Here is a 20854-nt window from a genome sequence, read left to right on the forward strand (position 1 = left end):
AAAAGACACCCGGCGGGAGCACTCGGGCCGCAGCGCGCTCGCACCGCAGCTGAACGTCGCCTCGTTCGCCCAGGGCTGCTCAGCATCGGGGGGAGGGCAGGGTGCTGCGGGCTCCTGCCCGGCGGAGGAGCGTAGCCCACCGCTTCGCCGTCCCGGCGGAGGCTCCGGCGCTAGGAAAGGCCGGCTGGCCACGAGACGGAGCGCGGCAGCCCGCGGGTGCAGGCCCTCCGCGCGAGCCCCTGCGCGCCCGGTGCTGGGGGCTCGGCCCCGCCAGCCCTGCGAGCGCGGGGATGCGGAGGGAGGCTGAGGCACCTCACCCGCTCTCCGGCGAAGCCCTCGCAGCGCACCCAGCTAGTTAACGGTGAGCCCGTCAGAGACGGACGGCAGCCTCCCCCCCGTTCACACACAACGCGGGTATTCTCCCTCTCCTTCATCTCAGAGAGCTCACATTTACTTTTCTCATTATTCACAAAGCTGCAGGGCCAGATCCTGCTTTCAGCGCAGCACAAGCCCAGGGCAGCCCTGCTGCCTTTCTGGGCAGCTTTGCTATTACTTGCTTGGGCAATAGACCCACTACGTACATCAGTGATAATACAGCAAAAAGCCTGCAAGAAACAAAACCAAACTTGCAGGATTTTTTCCYTTTTAATGTAAGAGATCTATACAGACCACCCAATACTACAGCACACTACATTATATACATACATATATATGTACATATATATATAAAAAATAGCCCAGTACACAGCTTTCCCTAAGCTTGCAGTGCAAGGGCATGAGCCTTTCACCACCTTCTCCAAGCATCTTCCACTTCAAAGTGAAGCTGGGAAGGGCTTGGAAGGGGCTGCGAGGTGTCGAGCAGGGCCAGCAGTGACAGGAAACAGAACCGACCCATCCTGCATTTGCCCACACRATTCATCAGGGCTCTTCTACTTCACAAAGAACTCAAACTACTCTCAAACCATCTCTTCTTGATCAAAAAGAACTGAGAAGAAATCAAATCAGAAACAGAGCTGGACTAAAGGTTCAGCTTATAGTATGAAATACACCATTCAAGAATAGGTACAAGGGAGTGGAAGCTGCAATTACAGTGTCCAGGAAATTTATCTACACCCACGAATATACATTCCATACAGGAAAAAAATGGATAAGACAAAGACAGGTTCTTTGTGAGCCTACAAATACCATCAAGGTAATAAGTTAAGGGAGGGAATTGTTCACCTTCCGAAGAGAAAAGAAAAGAAGGAATGGGAGAGAGAAATAATTCTATGATTCTATGAAATAAGGTTAGAAAATACGTTCCAACTTGGATATTTATGACTTCACCTTAGATTMAGCACAGGCCTCTTGGTAAAACAAAGACAGGAGAAAAATGCATGAGGAAGAGGAGGTTTCTGCCCGACTGGTGCGGGGCAGCTATTGTTTCCCTTTCACCAAGGCACAGCAGGGTCCTCAGACCTCCTGGCCGCCAGCTGTGCCGAGCACACAACACGCCGAGGGGGTGGGAAGGGGAGGACAGGAGAAAAAGCGAATAAGAGCAATCCCACTCTGTTTAAAAACGCGTTGACAACTTCAACACCGTACACTTTCCTCTTCCCAGCCAAACCTTGCCAAAAAGGCTCTTCTGTTTTCACATTCGGCAGGTCCAATTGCTTTTGCATCTTCCTTAAGCAGCCTAAGACACAGAGGTCTCTCACAAACCCCTGTGCATTGCATTTGGGTCTGCTCACCCTAGATTAGTCACAAAATACATGCAGAGTCCAAGGGGATTTATCATCTCTTCAGATGAGGAGTAAGACTTGAACTGAAAGACTGTAGAGAAAAAACATCTGAAGTTAAGAGGAACTCATGACTAGGGCGAGTAGTTAATTACTCTAACTGTTCCTTTCCTCACTCTCCAGTGGTTGACCAGGGCATGATGATAAAAATCTATCATCTCTGCCTCTAAGCTAACAGCCTCCTTGGTGTATGTGAGAAATAACAAGTGATAGCTTGCTGAGGTATTCAGCAACGGCAGCTGATTGTATCCCCAACTTGGAAAACGCTACAAATGACTAAGCTTGCAGAAAATGTCAAGCACCCCCACTCAGTAAGTGTCGGTGTCTCATAAGGGCTGGTTTTGATTTATTTTCCATCCAAACACAGAAAGCAATGGTCAAGAGTTCTGATCACCTTTCAAAGCATCAATACATGAAATGTGCAKGCGCATTGGTCACATCGGGCTCTGCAGTATCTCTAATGTTGCTTAAGAGATCAAACGAGTYTACAGCCTCTTTCCAGAGATATCTTCATTATTTTAATGGTTGGACTTGTACTGTTATAAACACATTCATGTCAACACGTGCCAACAATGGACAGGGCACAGGCAAAAATTACTACAGGCATTTTGACATCCAGCATTTGGAATAACAAAATGAAGATGTGTACCAAGGTGGTCCTTAGGCATAGAATTGAGAAAGCCTGTTACAGAGAAGGAGAAATAGAGTCAGTGACTCAGCCGTACACTACCCACACAGACCCACGTGAGACAGAATCCTTTAAACTACATCTGCTACCTGTTTCCACTGAAGACGAATTTGTTCCCATGTCCACTGCTTCCCATAACTGCCCTTTTCTCCCTCAGTGCTGCAGGCCTCTTCTTAGATCATGCTCTGCCTCTGAAGAGAAGAAAAAGATACAGAAAAATGAAGGTGTCCTCCAACATGGCATAAAAGGGAACAATATCCACAAAGATGAGGGATGGCCTGAAGGAACCAGGTTACACAGGGACAGCTTGGATAAATTCATACTCCTGTATGCAGGTGTCATTTGACATTAAACCACTTTTTTTTTCTCATTCCCCTTGTGGTTTAGGACCCCCAGCCTTCTTCAGCACAGAGCAGATGAACAGTCTTGCAGCACACGGTGCTGCTGCTTGCCTGCCTAAGGACACTTTCCAGCACACAGGCTGCAGCATGATCAGAAGCTCCCCAGGTGTGCATCCATGGCTGTGCTAGTCCCCCCGCTTACATTTACTCTGCACGTGGATTCCTTCAGGTTGGTTTTATGGTATCACCACAGGTCAGGGCAAGCCTGGAAGCTCCCTTTAAAACCAAGGTTTGAAGCTAAACGCTTGAGATTTGGCAAGTACAGCCGAGCATCAGTCTGACATAGCCAAAGCAGATTTAATGGTTGGACTTATTCACTGTTCACCCTACTCACTGTTGAGTACTTACCACCACAGTTCAAGGGAATTCTGGTCACTGCCCAGACAATTACTGAGACACTTCACAGTTGAGAGAGAAGATTGTGTTGAATGACCTTGCTGAAACGCACATATTCGAAAGCTTGCAATCCCAGATTCCCTAYAGGTGTGCCGGCACCATCACTGAACAGTTTTTTGAAGGAAGACTGGCATCATGCCACACAAGGGGTAACTGCTGCCCTTAGCCTGCAAGAACGGTCACAAATTCAGAGCTGTGAACCCAGTCCCCACAACGGTGATTAAGGATGGGCCTCCTGAAGAAAGGTCTCAGGAGCGGAGCGCTAACAGCAACTAGCAGCAGAGCTGCTCGCGCAGCAATTTCGGCTCAGCCTAATCCGTTGCTGAGAGTTTAGGGCTCTGCTGACAGCCAGGGAAGCACATGAACTGGTCTCACTGACCATGCCCTACATGCTAAACTAAGCTGCCTTCAGACATAACCTAATCATTGGGCAGGAAGTTCTTCCCGGTGAGAAATGCTGGATGCTGCTGCTCTGCTCTTCACAGCAGCAGAGGGAAACAGGAGAAGAGCCAATGGCTGAAAGTTGACTCCAGAGATCTAAGCTTAGACTAAGCAAAGAAACTTTAACGGTAGCAAAGCATTATGGACTGAAATTCAGTACCTAGGGTAATGGTGGATTATTTCATTTTCAAATCAAGGTGAGGCACCTTTCTGGCATTCTGGTTCAGACCAGCAAGTTATGACATTAACTGAATTTATTATCACAGCTTAGTGGTCAAAATACTTCAGACTCCTYCTGTCCTCAAACTCTAGGGAACTATAAATTGAATATGGATATGCTTTAACTCACATTTTGCCTTCACAGTTAGGCTTAATCCCAGCAACACGCAYGAGTTAACAACTTCTGTTGCGTACCAGGCATTTGCAGGTTTTAATGCCAGAGGAGAGTGAAACAATATATATATGTACAGGGAAATTACCTACCATCTTCACTGAGTGTCACCTTGATCTCCTTCATCCTACAGCCAAGACATGATGACATGCCAAGGTACCACTTCACCTATCAGGGGTGAAAGAGGATCAACAGATTACATGAAAAGAAACCCCTCAGTTCCTCCATTAAGGCCCCTGTCACCCCTCATCCATTCCAGTCCCACTCCGAACAATACCAGTATGGAGAAAGATTCAGGAACCCTGTTAGGCGAAGGACTGTCGTCAGAGGTCACTAACATGGGACCTCTCTCTCCTCAGAGAACACCTGCTCGAACACTAGATGGCAAAATCCTTCGCAAAGAGCAAAACTGTTTCCTAACAGAGCTCAGGCTTTCCCCAGATAACCTGTTTTTAGGTCTCCTTCGCAAGCACAGATGAACGGAACAGGACCACAACAGCTATCCACTTGTGCTGAGCAGACGATGCAGTTGTTACAAGCACWGCACAGTGGCCAGTTAGCTGTGGGCATAAACACTGTACATACAACACTGAGGACGTTCGTTGTTGTATTTGTTATCATATGAGACAGGAATCCCTTCCAAGTTCTGAAGGTCTTCCCAAATCCCCGCGTGGCTAGGGGGGTGTCTGAGATCCACGCTGCTGGTAGCAGTCTGGCTGTGTTTATGATACTGCAATTGCTGAACAGAGATGCTGTACGTGAAGAAACGAGTAACCAGAGAAGATGGGGCCGGGGCAGGAATAATCATTCCTGTGGATTTGTGAARCCATGTTTTGCTCATGAGGGGAGAATCATGAGGAGAGGAATACTTTAAGAAAAGGCCATTTCACAGCTACATCTGATACACAAACCGTTTCTGCATGCCATGTGCTAATTAGCCTCCCCCATCGGTGTGCAGCAACTCAGGTCCCTTTTGTTTCCTTTGCTGCCTCATTTCATAGCCAAAAACCTGCTTAAACATCACCAGGAGAGTTACGTCCCAGAAGCTTCTGGTCTCTAAGGCTCCTGGCATATTTTCTCCCAAATCGTTTTCTAGGTAATTAGGCCTTACAGCACCCTGCAAGCCTTTCCCTTTTTACAGAAAATGGAAACAGAAGCAGAGCGATTAGCTCAGGGAACCATATTAATTCAGGCACAGAGCAAGGGACAAAGTTCCAAGCASTTGAGTGTGTTTCCAGCAACTGATGAAACATCCAGCTGCTCAAGCTGAAGTGTCTTACTCACTTCGATAGTCTCCCTGGACTTGCTCAGGCAAGTACCAGTTGCAGGTTCAGGATTCGTCTCTTACTAAGATCCTTTCTGTCCCTCCTAGTCTGCTGGACACTGAATGAAGGAAGCACACCAGATCCTCGCGCTGCACAGACGGCATCCAGTCAAGGTGCACCTTGACACACTGACATGGTTTGCAGCTCCCATTTTAGAAAGGATTTGCAGTACCGTTGATTGACTGAAGCTCGCAGCCAGAAAAAGGCCTGGAACTGAGGCACTTTGACACGTTCTACTTTGTTCTGTGGTGCAAAGACCTGCCCCACAGCGTCAGGGAAAGGAGGACAAGGCAGTCGTGTTAACCCTCCGAGAAGGAGCTCTTCGGTCTCTAATCTCTTCCAGGACTCCACTGCTCCTCCCGAATGTCGCACCCCTCGCAGGAGCCAGCCTTGGACAGCGCGTGGATTCTGTGCATCACCTGATCAAACACACCAGCAAGCTGGAGACCCAGCTCCAGGTGAAAGCGACAGTCAAAAAGACAAAAGAGACTTTTGTACTAAGATTATAGCAGCAAAGAATCGCAAGAAACCTAAGTCATTCAGTCCACTCCCTTGCCTAGGATTAGTGCTAACTGCAGGTCACCAGCTTCATCCATCAGCACTTCCAGCACCATGTGCACCAATACTTGACTTACCTCCCTCAGCAGAGGGGAAAAAGCAGGGTGTCCACCAATCTCTTGCATGATTTTGCCTTTTAAAGAGCGGGAAGATGCTTCCAAATTCAGACTTGTTCAACTAATCTCTCCAAGGGCACAGATCCAGCCTTAGCATTTGCTCTGTCAAGCATTTAGTGGGGACTGAACTAAGAATAGTACCTGAGGTGAAGGACAGAGCTTGCTGCTTGGATTAGCTGAAGCAATTACAGGTAGCAAATCCCTGCTATTCAAAGGCTTTATCATTAAGCAGCCAGAGAAACGCTTCTTTTCTTGGTGAGGTGTGTGTTTTGTTTTGTTTTTTAAATAAACAGTCCGAGGCTGGAAGAGCACAGAGCGGCTGAAGGCTGCATCTCCGCGACTTGGCGTGCTGCTGCCTCCCTCTGCCGGGAGACTCGCAGCCAGCCGCCCGAGCGGGGGGACCCCCAGCCCGGGAACCGGGCACCCTGCCCTCCACCACCCAGAGCACCGCTGGGGAGACGTCCCGCGGCTGCGGCAGGAGGGACAGCTAGAGGCACTAGCCTCCTTYAGGGGCGGCAGGGAGAGGGTCACGGCATTTTCTCCTCCTGGTTCACAGGTGGAAATAGTGGGTGCCTTTCGCAGCTCACTTTAGGAACAGCAGAGCTTTTGCTGCCATCGTCTTTCCTTTTTTAAGCACTCAAGGGACTGCAAGTATTTCAGGTCTGTTGTATGTTTCGCATCTGTGGGAGCAATGGAGTTTTCAGCAAAAAAAGGGGACGACGTTCAGTTGCCCTGCATGCGCAGCTGGTTAGAGCAGCAGCAAGCACCTGCCCCTGCGGCCAGGGATCAGCATCAGCAGGACCAGCTAACAGCAGCGAAAACCGTCAGCTTGGTTCAACCAGCCRCGCTTCCTCTATCACCTCTGCAACCTCGTGATTCCTCTTAAAACAATCACCATGGGAAGAAATGCTTTTCCTACTCAATCCTTTGCCAAACCCCTGCCCGCTCCTGCCTAGTGAAAAGCAGCTTTCAACCCACCAAGCTGGCAGGGCACAAAGCAGTCGCTACGAACAGAACTCAGCGATTCAGAGTGCTGGAAGCAGCTTGCACATGCACCCGTCTCCGTATCCCTCCTGGCTGCTACTGCAGCCCTTCAGGATGTAGGAGGGCAACTTGGGGGGGGGAAGTGCCCAGCTCCAAACCAAGCTGCACCGGCACACAAATGCTAGTTCAGTGTCCACAGTTCAAGGAGTTGTTTACAGGTATTATGCCATGCAAGTTGTTTATATGACAAAATACACTGACATCGCCAGTAACCAGGCTCTAAGTTGAATGTTTCTGGGAATGAAACTCTTATCACATGTAAATCAGTCAGTTTCTTAAAATAGAGTGCTTGAAAATAAACATCAGCTAAATACTAGTATCATGAACGATACCTTCCAATAGAAATACATTCATCACATGCTGTGTTCAACTTGTGTGTTGCACAGGAATAGTCAAAACAGGAACAATTTACCACTACAGGCATATTTTTTTCCAGACCTGAAGTCTTCTGCAAACTGTACTTCTCCCATGAATTTTCAGCTCACTAGCACTGCAGGAAATTGCATTTAAGGCAACTCAAAAGTCCTCTCTTCTTTACCTCAGTATTATGACTCCTGTGTAAGGAGCTAGGGCAGTGGGTTAATTTAGAGACGCAGTCACAGGAGAGAGGCCTTTGCACACCCTCTTGCAAGTCATTCCAGAGGAAGGATGACAAGTTCTGCTCCGCTGCAGCAGGTTATGATGCCAAGGGGTCCAGCAGCAGCAACGCATCCCTTTAAAGACGCTTCCCCCGAGTCCTTGGCAGACTGTGGCCAGCAGCCCCACAGATCAGTGCCCTCCCCCACTCCTGAGCTGCTGCTTTGGGTGACGTCTCCAGGACGGGCAGYACAGAACAGCTGACAGTGCGGCCCGCAGGTTTCTGCCTTTCTCTGCAACAGCAGCATGGCTGGGGGCAGAAGAGGTCATTACCAGTTGAAGAACTCCAATCCCTAATGGATGCGTGCGTTGCCTTTTATCTTACTGCTCCTCTCAGGGCACAGCCCAGGTTCCTTGTGCATGCTGCAGCAACGTGAATCCGAGGATCACCTGCACTGCATCAGCCGTTGCCTGTTCCTTTGGTCTACAGYCCCTTTCCATCAACACCGCCGCTACGTATCGTGCTACATCAGTCACTTTAGTCCCCAGAACGTTATAACATCTCAGCTAGGCAATCGTAGAGCAGATGCTGCAGCGGTGGCTTGTCACCCCAGYGCAGTTCACCTGCTGGAGCCTTGCCACTTCCTCACCACACTCATTACCTGGAGCGCTACAGTGAAGCCCCCAGGGACATGCTGACAGGCAGCACYGGCCCTCGCTGCAGCTGAAGGACATCCAGGAGAAAGGCACTGCGCTCTGCTCAGATACTAGGCAATGGACTTGGCCAACTCAATCACAAAATGATTTGGAGGGAGGGGTGGCGGGGGGGAGGAAGCAGAAGACAGGGGTTGGCTGTCACAGTGCTGGCAGCAGCATCTTTCAGCCCCGTCCCCGTCCCCCCCCCCCACCTGCAATGTCCTTCTTTGCTGAAGAATTTTCAGATAGGGCTTTTGCTGCAGTGCATCAAAGAGAGGGTGACTTGCCAGCAAACCACACAGTATTTCCTCCTCTTCAGCTCACCTTTCCTCTGTCTACCCAGGGTACACTAGCTGATGCTTAGAAACTGGAGACTGAATGACTGCCCAGCCTGTCTGCAGAGCTGAGCCTCCAACGAGCAGCAAGTTTTATTTGTGCTGCTGCTTCTTCGCTCTCCTCCAGGCTCACATGAGGATCCTGCAGAGTTTTGTGTGCCATAACCTCACTCCTACAGCCTCTCCACAGAGCGTTTCTGCCTCTGTGCTGAGGACAAGGCAGTTTCATTAGCTCTACAGACAAGAGCTCAGCGATAGAAATATTTCCCTTGTATTCAGCCCAGGCTCTGCTTCCTCAGGACTGTAGCCCAGGGCTCTAACTCGCATGCATGCTCACAACCCAGGTTAATTCAGAGATAGGCCTCAGTGACCAGTTTCCTCCTGTCCTCCAGTTCAAGGAGGTTTGTTTCAGGCTGCTCTTTGCCTGGGRCACTTCAAATATTCCTCTGGGAAGCAGATACTCTCAAGCACTTCCACAAATTGCTCAAGAGAGACAGAGGCTAACATTGCATGTTCTGCCACCGACAGTGCTGCTGCCTTAGCAGCAGCGGTTTTTTAATCTTTAAAAAACTGAAAAGCATGTTCTTCACTACATGCAGGTATACTTGGGTTTCCCCCGGGAGAAGGCATGTGTAGGGAGGCGCTTCTGAGCCTGGGAGCTCCGCGGGAGCCAAAAGAGCACACGAGGGGCGAACACAACCAGCAACTTCTCCCCCTTCTCCCCAGTCCGACAGTGACCTTCAAGGTTGAGAATGGCTCTCTATTTAATCCCTCCCCCCTCTTTTTTTTCCCCCTCTAATCAAGGCATATKTAATCAACTGACTCTCCCCCTTTTCCTGAGTGAGAAGGCAAAGGATGTTAAGCTACAATTCACTGACATTTTAAACCTAAAACTTTTCACCAACATCCACTCCAAGGCCAGTTCCGCAGTTTTCTTAGAGATGATTTGCTCTTGTCTGTGAGATTTCTGGGACAGGGACTTTATTTTGGTTTAAGAGGATTCAACACAACTCCAATTACCAAACCAAATGAAGAGCATCTTTGCTAAGTACATCCTCTTAATTTTGTTCTTTAGCACAAGAGCAGAGGACTTATTCGTCACAAGTAAGCTTTTAAATGAGGTAAATTTTGCCCCCAGTTTGTACACATTTATGCAGTTATTTTCTGCAGAATATTGATGCAAATTAGAACCCATTTAGGTCAGCCAGATTTCAGTCCTTGCTCACTCAGCAGTGGGGACTCCCCCTTCTCAAAAGGCCGGCTGCCCGAAAAGCCCAAGATGGGTAGCCGAACGGCAAGCCCAGCCAAACGCTGCAGCTCAGCTCTCCCAGCACAGTTACAAATTCTAAGGGCTGAGCCAGAAAAACTACATCTTAAGGACATTTATGCCCAGGCATAGAAGTAGAGGAAAAACCATTAAGATTCTTGGCACATGGGAATTCTTGCATTCACATGTCAGATGGGGGTAGGCCAAAACAATTTACAGCAGCCGGTAAAGATTTTTTTTTTTTTTGAATACATTGGTGCATCACATTGCAAAACTGAAACAGCACAAGTGAGAGCCAGCAGTTTCCCCTCATTCCCGATCGCTCCGGATTCCGCAGTGAAAGAGCCAAACGGAGGAATCTGCAGCGATTTTGTGAGACTGCCTCCTTCCCTTGTCCCACCCCAGATCTTTCAGGTCTGTTGGAGAACGGGCCAAAGCGTTAAATGCTAGACACATCTTTCAGGAAGGGCAAGCAAAACTTCGAGTCTTCACAGGAGCTGGCATTACCAACAGCCCTCCAATTTGAGGTGCAGCAGCAATTTTTAAGTCCCCCCCTTTGGCACACGGCAAGAGGCCCTTCCTCACATCGCCTGTTTATTTCTGCACTGGAAAGCCACCCCTCTCCAAGAAAGCCAYTTACAACAGGCAAGTTCGTTGCAGTGCTAGAGGGTGCCCAGGTGTATGTCACTCCTTAATTAGGGAGGGTGGGGAAGCAGCACATTAACTTGGAAGCAAGCTACCTCCCCAGGTCACCTCAGCAGCAGCATCAAGGGCAAGAGTAAATAAATAAACAAACAAACAAACAAACCAAACATATGCAAACAAGACCACACTGTAGACATATCCAAATATTTAAGGGAGGGGCTTTTTGCAGTGGGGCACCAGGAACAAAATCCATGACCTTCTCCTCCAAAAATAAAACAGGCTTCTGTCATTTGACCCAATCTTTCTTAACCACTTCTGTACCAGCCACTGGAGACAGACAACGGAAAGCCAGCAGCCACAGCAAACCACTGTAAACACCACTCACTAAACACGCAGTGCTGAACCGGAGCCACGTGAGGATCTAGCAGCAGTGCTGGCTACAACCAACAGCAGTTGGTCTAGCATATATCTGTACGCAAACTCACGAGCTCCAAGAGGCAGCACTAGGAATACATCCTCCTTATAATCCATGAAGTTAGTACTTTCTGAAAAATCCTTACTCTTTCATAGAGAGACTATAGCAGGGACAAATACCCCAGGCAGCCCAAAGAGCTAAAACTCATTCTGCAATACGGCAGCCAGGAAAAAAGTCATTCCCCTCCAGAGGACAGACTGGCATTGAAGGAGGCAGTCAGCTGAAACACAGAGCTCGACTGGGTACAAAGTCTAGATTTCCAGGTGGCACCAGACTTTCCAGCACCTCGGCCTACGTTGAACGCATGCTAACTGGGTATCTACTGCATTGGACTGCTGTGGGCATAGCTCAGAAGTTGAAGGTGGTGCTAGGGCTGCGGTGCAGTCCAGCTGACGAAGATTTGATGCATACCGAAGATGCCTCCCCAGGTGAGCAAAGCAAGAGCTGTCAGGCTAGTACAGCATCAAGTGCTCCTTCCCTCCTCCACGAGGACTCGGACTCTGGCGGCCGTKCGTCCGTCGTACTTTTCTTCACGTTGCTCAGCACTGCTTTTAGTACTGCCCTTAACTTGCGTATACTGCCATGTAACGCMCGGTGCTCCACCTGAACGAGGTGACCAGTGCGTGACGCTCAGGTCAGGGATTCCTATTTAAATGCACAGATGTTGGACACGGCCCTTTTCTGYCCCTGTTTTTCTGTGTCTGACATGCAGTCATCTCGTCATGCTCCCAGGAAGCAAGGGAACCCTTTCAAGAGGCCCTGGTGCTTATTTCCAGAAATCTGTACTACTGAGAATTTAGCTGCTTCTTAGCTGGGCATGCCCTGCAGTTCCCATGCTTTCACCACTTGCGCTGCCTTTGCTGAAGCTCATTTTTCTGTCCAGTTTTGGTGGGGTTTTTGCTTGTTTTTAAGTTAGAGACTGCTGTGCTCTTATGCTGGTTGCCCTCCATAATGTCCGTACTTYGATACACTGTCATGTTCGTTATCTCACAGCGATTTACATCGAGCCTGATGTTAGCTCAGTTACCTCTATTTTGTTCCCATTCTGCCAGTAGAGTGGTTCCTCACAAATGCCACAGAAAGTACTTACATATCCGTGCACTAAAGTACTTTACAAATTAAATTAAGCCTCATTGCTCATTAATGCAATAATGCRAGGAACACAGAAGTAACTTAATTGGCTGCAAAAAGTCTCTGTATCACAACCCTTCGAGGTTTTCAGTTACCTTAGCCTTTGATTTACATCACAAAGTTTCAGGTTTGGTTCTTACATGTCCTCTACGACTCCCCTTGAGTCTTCAAGGCTTGGAGCCACAGAATTCTTTGTGATAAAAGACTTGCAAAGTYTTACTGAATTGTAAAGGAGGATTTTGCGTTTGGGAGTGCCAAGGGGCTTGCCTACACCATCACCTTGCATTGTGTGACCTTGAGAGATCAAGCTTTAGTCCCAACTTCCCTCTGCTGTGAGGAGACTAGCACCTTTCCTACAGATCTGATTGACTTTTCCTAGTCTTTGTGCAAGCATGAGATAAAACGCATAGTAATTATTACAGATCCAATCAGGATAAACATGCACTACTACTCTCAAATAAAATCGCAGACACAAATAATTGCCCTGGCCTCGGTGGGGACAAGAACACCCTCACTGCTGTCAARAGACATCTCTAAAAAGAGGGAAGACAAATATTTGGTCATTTCAGACACTGCTAATGTCATCCAGCAGCAACTCCACAGCAGCAGCAAGGCTCTAACTTGGTGCATGCTGTAACAACTGACTGCCGGGTACTTTCCTCCCCCACACGAACACACAATGTGAAATCCATATCCACAAGGATTTCAGCACAACTGACTTCACTGTTATTTCAACAGAATCGGTAATTGCTCAAACTGCATTTTTCCCCTTGCCCCATTCATTCATAGAGCTACTAAATCTGTGGAACTGGAATGAAGCTGCATTTGAATTAATACAGAGTTTTTTATACTAGGAAAATGCAAGCTGCTAGCAAAAATTTGAGTTAAAAAAGTCACTTGGATATAAATTCAGTCCTCACGCCATTAACAAATTGTGTTCAGATTGCACGTTTCCTCTAGAAAATACGAGCTATACTTCTGCAGRAAAAGGCTGTGCTAACATTTGCTCAAGACAAATTCAACTTTTGGAGGCTGTAGGAAGGCACCAATGCCAGGAGGTCGTGAGACCACTTTTCTTGGATTTATGGAAAAAACTTCTTTTAAGCTCTGTTCAGCAACTATGAACACACAAGGACACGTTCTTCGGGGAGAAGGGTGCTGAAGCTGCAGTCTGAGCCCAGGCATTGCAGAAGCTGCCTTTACATTCGATTTTTAAGCATTTAGTTGAAAACATTCAGGTCAGCCGGGGTTGCAGAAGCCCTGATTCCAGCTGTCAGCTCCGGCAGGCTCAGGACCAGCGGGAAAGGGGAATCCCTGGCTCTCGCTGCTGCTTTGCAGATCACTTGAAGGAGAAAAGCTCGGGCACTACTGCACTCTTAAAGCTGCAGTGTCCAATTCCTCCTCCATCCTCCTGCATCCTGCTACATACCCCCAATTTCTTTGAGGGGTGACAGGGAGYGAGAGTGGGGAGACAACCTGAGAGGTGTCAAGGGGTGGGGGGGGGAGGAGGGGAGATGCAAGAAGTTCCCTTTCCTGAAGTACTGCATCAGCAGCAAGTCAGCGCATCCTGATGCGCTCCTGCAAAGGCTCTGCAGCTTAGCACAGGGCTCGGACTGCAGCACAACTGCACCAGCCTAAAAGCATTACAAACCCWCCACCTGCTTGGAAAGATCTGTCAGCAGAGATAATACAAAAATCTGAGCTCTGGACAAGTAATTTCAGGGTTTTGGTTCTTTTTGTTGTTGTTGTTGTTGTTTTTAAACAGATTATAAAAAGACTCGAGCAGTTCTGACTCAGCCTCCCTTATATTGGTCCCAGGAAGGATTAAAAAGACAGAAAGAAAATGAACTGGATGAAGTTCTATTAGCAAGCCCCCACCAGAAGTTTGTCTTCTTTTAATCTTTTTATTATACTAGAGAACCCATATTCCTGTACGAGAAATGACCACAGCCTCTGTTTAAAATGCCTCTTCCCTGAAAGCATGCAAAGGCAAGAGAGCTTCCATTAAACCAGGTTAGGAAATCCTCCCTCCCCCAAAAGTTACCTCTTACCCCAGATCCACTCCACAGAGCGCTGCCTTCTCGGAGATGAAGTGTTGTCTAGAGCAGCAAAAGTTGCAGACTGCTTCTCCTGTGAGGGAGGCAGGACCTGGCATAAGTAGTGTCAGACGGGTCCTCGCACTGAAGCGATGCCGGGGGAGCCCAGAGCTGTTCAGACAAGCACGAAAAAAAGGGAGGGGGGAGTTAAAAAGTCTTAAATCCCTGACACTGCAAGAACCCTGATCCTATAGGAGTGTGTCTAAAAAGCAAGAGCTCACTCTGTGCATCCTTATTCCCTGTCAGGGTAAAGACTGAGCCATTTGATTGCTTGCTGGGTTTTCCTCACCTGCTGATGCTGCTCTTGCAAAGGAAAAAAAAAAAAGAAAGAAAAATCAAAGCAAATCAGACATCTACATAAGGCTCTCAAACATACTCCGCTCCCACCAAACCTGATCTAAATTTGAGGGGGGGTGGAGGGACAGGCTAGAACTTGTTAACAAGTCAGCATTGCCTGCCCAGGCAAACAAAAGCTGGAAAGATGCAGGGAGAATGCACTTCAGCTGGTACAGACAGGAGATGGCACACAAGAGAAATCTCCATGGTATAGGTGACAACAATCTCAACCAAAAATCAGAATTCAGGCAGAAGTTGCAAGTAGAAATATTAAATCAAAAAAAATGCACSCACATTGCACAAACATCTAATGGGTCTACTTTTCTTCCTAATACGCAGGACAGTGTAACATCTGATCCCAAGACCTAGCACTAGCTCCACCAAAGCTATGCTGTTTACAACAGCTCAGGCCCAGTAAAGCATTTTGACCAACATACATTCATTCCTGCCTCTTACTGGTTTGAGAGAACACAGCTTCTCCCTCAAATATTCTATAGATGAAGCCATTAGAAGGGTAGAGCTAATGAAGTCATGCAGCAGACCCCTGCATTTCAGGGTGTGTTAAGCCCAYTGCTTTCATGGGGGAGAGATTCAGTAAGTCAAATGGAAAATGGACTAGTCCATTTTCCWTTTGTTTTTTGGAAGTGCAAATCAGCACCGTGGCTCCAGAAGAGCCACTTTGCAGCCTGGAGTTACTGGTCACTAACAGTCTCTGGTGCTGTTATTCCAGTCCCCCACACCAAGTGAAATGGAAGAAGGGGAAAGAGTTTAAGCTCGAGGATATTGCAGGATATMGTCAGGGGCTAACAGAAACACGACCGACCCAGGCAGCATCACAGTACGCGCGCAAGAGCTCTACGGCGAGCCAGCTTCGGAACTACCAGCTGCAGAGCAATAGTTTTGAAACATGCTAATTCTGTATCCACATACTTCAATGCACCATAGCAAAATGCCAAGTGTATGTCAGGGTCAAACTAAATTTATTATTGCCTTTTGGTACCACCCTTGAAAGCTTTTACATTAAGTTTTCAGATATGCTTGTTATCTGCATCGACAGGGTCCTGGCAGTGCTGGGAAAGCAGTTCGCCGTTCCCTCCCTCTGCATCTCCCCAGCTCTCCCATTTGGTTATTGGTTTTGACTCGGGCACTTGCACCTGCCGCCTGGCTGCACAGCCCGAACGCGCAGGACACCTGTGCTTTGCTAGGCGAGATGTACTGCGTGCGGATGGAGAGATCCGGCACCCTGGGAGACGCTGCCACGCACTCAGCAAACGCCTAGCCTGGGATTCAGGGGACAGGCTCCAGTCCCACCCGTTTTATCCACTGCAGGAGCTAACATGCTCAAATCCTCCAAGCACCACATCACACGTGAACACGGGAAGAGACAAGGCCACGCGTTCAGTTTTGCATCCGTAGTTACCTGCAGCTTGCTACCAGCATTGCACTGCTGCTACCACTGCACGGCAGAGCCGACGTTAACAGGCAGGACGCTCTCGGCGTAGAGGAGCCCCGCTTCCTCTGCGGGCCTTCAGTCACGTCTCGAAGAGGGCAGAGAGCAGCAGCAGGGAAAAGGGAGAGCCCAGGGTGCCAAATGTTCTACTGAAGCTTTWGCAATCTTTTCTAAGGCTCTGAAAACATGGAGTTACAAAAATAATTTACAGCACTTGCAGGCCACTCACTGTACAAATCAGAAACACATGGTTAATCTGTAGTGGATAAGACAAGAAAAAGCACCACTTCAATGAAAAAAGCTCCAGTGCACACAACCCCTATGCAATATGCCAAGGAATGCGCCGAGTAACATGCGTCATCCCAAACTCTGCACCAATTTGCTGCTGCAATAGAGATCATTACTATTAACGGGCTCTGCATTTTGGCACATTTCGCTGTAGGAAGAAAAGCATTCCATGATCAAGAAAAATTTAAAAACCTTCATCAATCTTCATTTGATCTTAATGTGGAATTAAGGGCAGAGGGATATCTTTTAGACTTTGCTTTTGCATCCAGTTGTCACATGCTCAGAAAACTATTGACTTTCCTCAGCTGTATTCATGCAGCTCAGCTCCCCGGCRCGCAGCAGTCCTGGGCAGATCAGCRCTCTGGCGCGCGGTGCAGCACAGCTCCCCTGCAGTGTTATGCCGCCAGACAATGCTGCCTTCTGCTATTAGCATGAAATGYGTTGTGGATAGTCGGTTTTCTTGTGACTGAACAGTTATCAAAACTTCTCGGACAGAATGAAAAACCCTACTGCAATAGTTAAACCTGTATCGCTCAACGATAAATCAATATTAAAAATGGACACAGACATTCAGTGCTGCACCATCCAGAGTGATTAACACCTGGGACTGAAGATGTTAAACTCCAAGCAAGAGCTAAGATGTACCTAGACTAAGAAGGTTTAATGTATTTGAAGGTTCCTTCTCATAACAAGTACGCTATTTATATGCTCTTCACTTTGCTTTTGCATCTGAAAAAATTATGGTGAAAATACCAATTGATCAGGAGCCTGATTACCAGCACAATATTATCCATTATTGGTCTCAGAAGTTCAGTGTGCCATTCCACATCTCTATTGACCTATGACACAGTAACTTTTTTATTAAATCCCAGTCAAATACATTTAAGGGAACCCRGGTACCTAGATGATTGGAGTATTCTGTAATAGCCTGTCACCTGTCCAGCTTTTACATCACAAGCCTGGAAGCCAGGTCTCACCCACCCCGCCACGGAGAATTTGGAGAAAGCCAGCGTCGCTCAGCGGACAAGGCACTGCCGCACACCAGCTAAGCCTCGAAGGGCTCACAAACCGGTTTGAACTCTGAAGCACTCCACAAATGCCCAGGACCAGTCAGCGCGCAGCACAAGCGCCCTCCCTCTGCTTCCTTCTGCAGGGTACTAACACGTTATGATACAGACTCAGGAGCACTGAGGCTCTGAATCACTTTGGATCACATCAGGAGGACTCCACACTAAAGCAGGCACAAGGAAAGGTGATCTGCTGCAACCCTGAGGGCAGAAACAAGGAAACTGCTTCATCTCTAATTCTTTTGCCCRTTTTTAGCAGACGGATTTTGGCCCATCTTCACATATGATTCCTACAGCAGCTGGAATCAGCAGTTGCTTTATGAGTTTTTCACTCAGATAAGACAAATGCAAGTTACTCTATTAGCTAAGGCACAAGCAGGTCCTCCACAGCTACAGGTAAAATCGTCTACTGAAGGCACCTAGTGAAGCTGCCCGGCTTCCTTTCTTCCTCACGCACAAGAGGAGRATATTTCCCTACACTACAACAAAGAAACATTACATTTAGCCTATAACTTAAGACTTCCATTTCTGTCCTCATTTAGCCCAGGAGGGAAGAAGTGACTGAATGCAGCTTGCTCCAGTGCAGGAATTTCTGGGGAGGATGCCAGTACYTTATCTTTCATCTGCTGACCAAGCTGATGAGAGCATCACTTTGAGCAAAAGGCAGAAAGGCACAGCTTATTTGATGGATTACTTCTCTTTTGGTTCAGTTAAAGCATGTGGTGAAGACTCTCTCCTCCCTCGCTCCCCCACTTCCTTTCCCCGCATCACCGTGCTCCCACGGAGCATCCTGGCTGCGGAGGGACACGGGCTGCATCATTACTGCAGCAGAGCTGCATTGCTGCCAAAGCGCTTCAAACACTTCTCTAGTCCTTGTGGCAGAACTTCACAGCAGGGCTCTAAGTCATGTTTTATTCCCACTGCTGCTTAGCAATAGCAGCAGACAGGTAACTGAAATTAGCCAATAATGCCATTTACTTAAACTTACGTAGCAAGTCAGCTGTTAAGACACTTTCCTGCCCCATTCRAGGCACATACCTGTGAAGCACTCACTAAACACCATTTCCACAGCTTTTAAGCTGTGGAAGGAGTTAAAAAAAGGAAACAGGCAAGCAACAGAGAGGCGCTTCGAGGAGGCAATACTACCCTAACACCCTCTCACCTTGGGGCGTCTCAGCTCAACTTTGACGTTAAGCTCTTGAAGAGCCAAACTGTCAGCCAGAAGACCAGAGCAGCCTGGGCCTTGGGAACACCATCYACCTTCACCACGACAGGGCGGCTGCGCACTTTACCCGTACGAAGTGCAGAAAGCCCCAGTTCAGACCTGCCCCACCTCTGCACACCACGGGTCCTGCTGCAACGGCGCCAGCAGGCGCCCCCGCCCCACCACCCCACGCTCGCCCGGTGAGCCCCTCGCTCGCCCCACTCCTAAGGGAAGGGCCGCTCATCACGGAGCCGCTTCCACCTGCTGCACCAAACCTCTGCCCTCGCTCGGGGCTTGTAAGCAATAAGCCACYACCTTCAGCTTAGCGCTTCTTTCTCTAACATACCATTTTTAAACATTGACCAGAACAGCTCTCCTTCCCACAGAGCTTTTATTTGCTTGTAGAACATCTGCCTTGCTAATGGCCCTTCCCTTGCTAACTACCTTTTATTTCTTTATTGGCATCACATGTCTCATCTGTCACACTGGCTCTATTTCCCTTAAAGGAGCAAGCCACAGAGTAACAGCCTGAAAAAGGCAGTAACAAAGCACATTCTGGTCCAAGCGTCATCCTGATAAAATCTGCCTTGCCCCAAATTATGCAGATGTTAGAGCTCCTTAATGAAACCGTTGAGATATTTTTAACGTGGTCAAAAAACCTATTTTATGTTGACCTTCAGCTCAGAAATAGCTGCACCATTTTTTTTCAAAGACTTCTAAAAAATAACTGCATAAAGCAGACATCCCACATACAATTTCAGCCTCAATATTTAAAGTCTGGCATCGTGTAACTGTCTGAAAACAGGGTCTCTCAAATGAAGATGTTAAACAACTGTCACTGCTCCCGACTTCCAGCTCTCCCTGTGGTAAKAGCAGGCTCGTAGGACCCGGGCCTCAGCTGCTCCTCTCGTACAGCGCGCCAGCACCGCTGCGGCGCGAGAGATGTGCTGTAATGATTTCTGCTCAAGCGGGCAGCAAAACCCCTTCTCCCGCAGAGCAGGCAAAAAGGCGGTAAAAGGGTGCTCCCCTTTACCTCCTCTCGCAGTCTCCTGTACCCAGGCGAACACACTTCCGAGAACTAAGCAGAGCTTGTCATCGGGTCACTGAAGAGTTAAACGCGTAGTGTGGGAYTCAGCACCGATTCCCCTGAAGCTGCTTGCTAAACACGCGGTGTAGTAATAGCACACTGAGTGGTAGGGGGAGATCTCTGGAGCTGCATTATTTTGTCCAGCTGGCTCTTTCAAATGAGTTATTTACCCCCTCACCAAGTTTAGTTTGTTAAATTTCATCACTTGAGCTATGCTCGTGATCCACCCTCCGCTGGCTTTCAGAAAGGGGCCACTGTCAGCGGCGTTCAGGCTCTACCCAGCCCAAAGCTGCATCGGTAGCGTGGCAGGAATCACAGGGCAATGTGTAACGCGAAGCAGGGTGCACTGCAGTCTCCCCGTWTCTGATTTGGACCTGTATCTTGCAGACAAACCCAGGCACGAAGACTCTGTGTCACTGCCACGGTTGCAGTACCATATAGGGTCTTTATGAGATGGGGCACGTATGCTCACGGAAAAGCCTCCAGAACAGACTGGTACCGAGGGTGACAGCAGCAAGAAATCATGCAGAAAATACAGWTCAAAGCTGTATCATAAATATAATGAAAGGCTTGTCTTGTATTGCATGTAACTGTTAGATTATTGGCCTGAGCAGCGTGATACCTGGGGTCTGTCCCCAGCTCTGCCGCCCTGACTCGGCTTCCCCCTCCGTAAGGTGGTTACGGTGATACCCATCTGCTTGTGTAAAGTCACCGGAGACTTCTGAGTGAAAAAGGCAATAGGAATGCTAAGGGTTTGTTCTCACCATATAATGTAATGCTGTGGATCAGGTACAGCTAGAGCTGTTTAACCGTGTGTCCGTAGCACCATGATGCTGCATGAGCAGCTTTGCTTTACAGGTCTTTGCTGTCGCCATACAAGTCACTTTGCAAAACTGCAGCATTTCTGAAGCCGACAGCGGCGTCTGTGAACTCCAGCTTTTAACAAAGGAGTGTTAAAACATTCCTGTCAATCTTACAGGCTGCTCGGCGAGGCGCGGGCGGCAGCCGCGACCGCTGCCCGGGGGCAGCGCTGAGCCCCAGGCGCGGGGGCACCGCCCGAGGC

At 48.4% G+C, this 20854-nt stretch overlaps 1 protein-coding gene across 2 annotated transcripts in view; it reads right to left on the minus strand.

Moving 5' to 3' along the window:
• ENO1 (enolase 1) overlaps positions 1-20854 on the minus strand; it is a 273184-nt gene that overhangs the window by 78209 nt on the left and 174121 nt on the right. The window lies entirely within an intron of this gene.

Source organism: Rhea americana, unplaced genomic scaffold (assembly GCF_003343005.1).
Source record: "Rhea americana isolate MKP2758 unplaced genomic scaffold, rheAme1 scaffold_143, whole genome shotgun sequence".
Lineage (NCBI taxonomy): Eukaryota > Metazoa > Chordata > Aves > Rheiformes > Rheidae > Rhea > Rhea americana.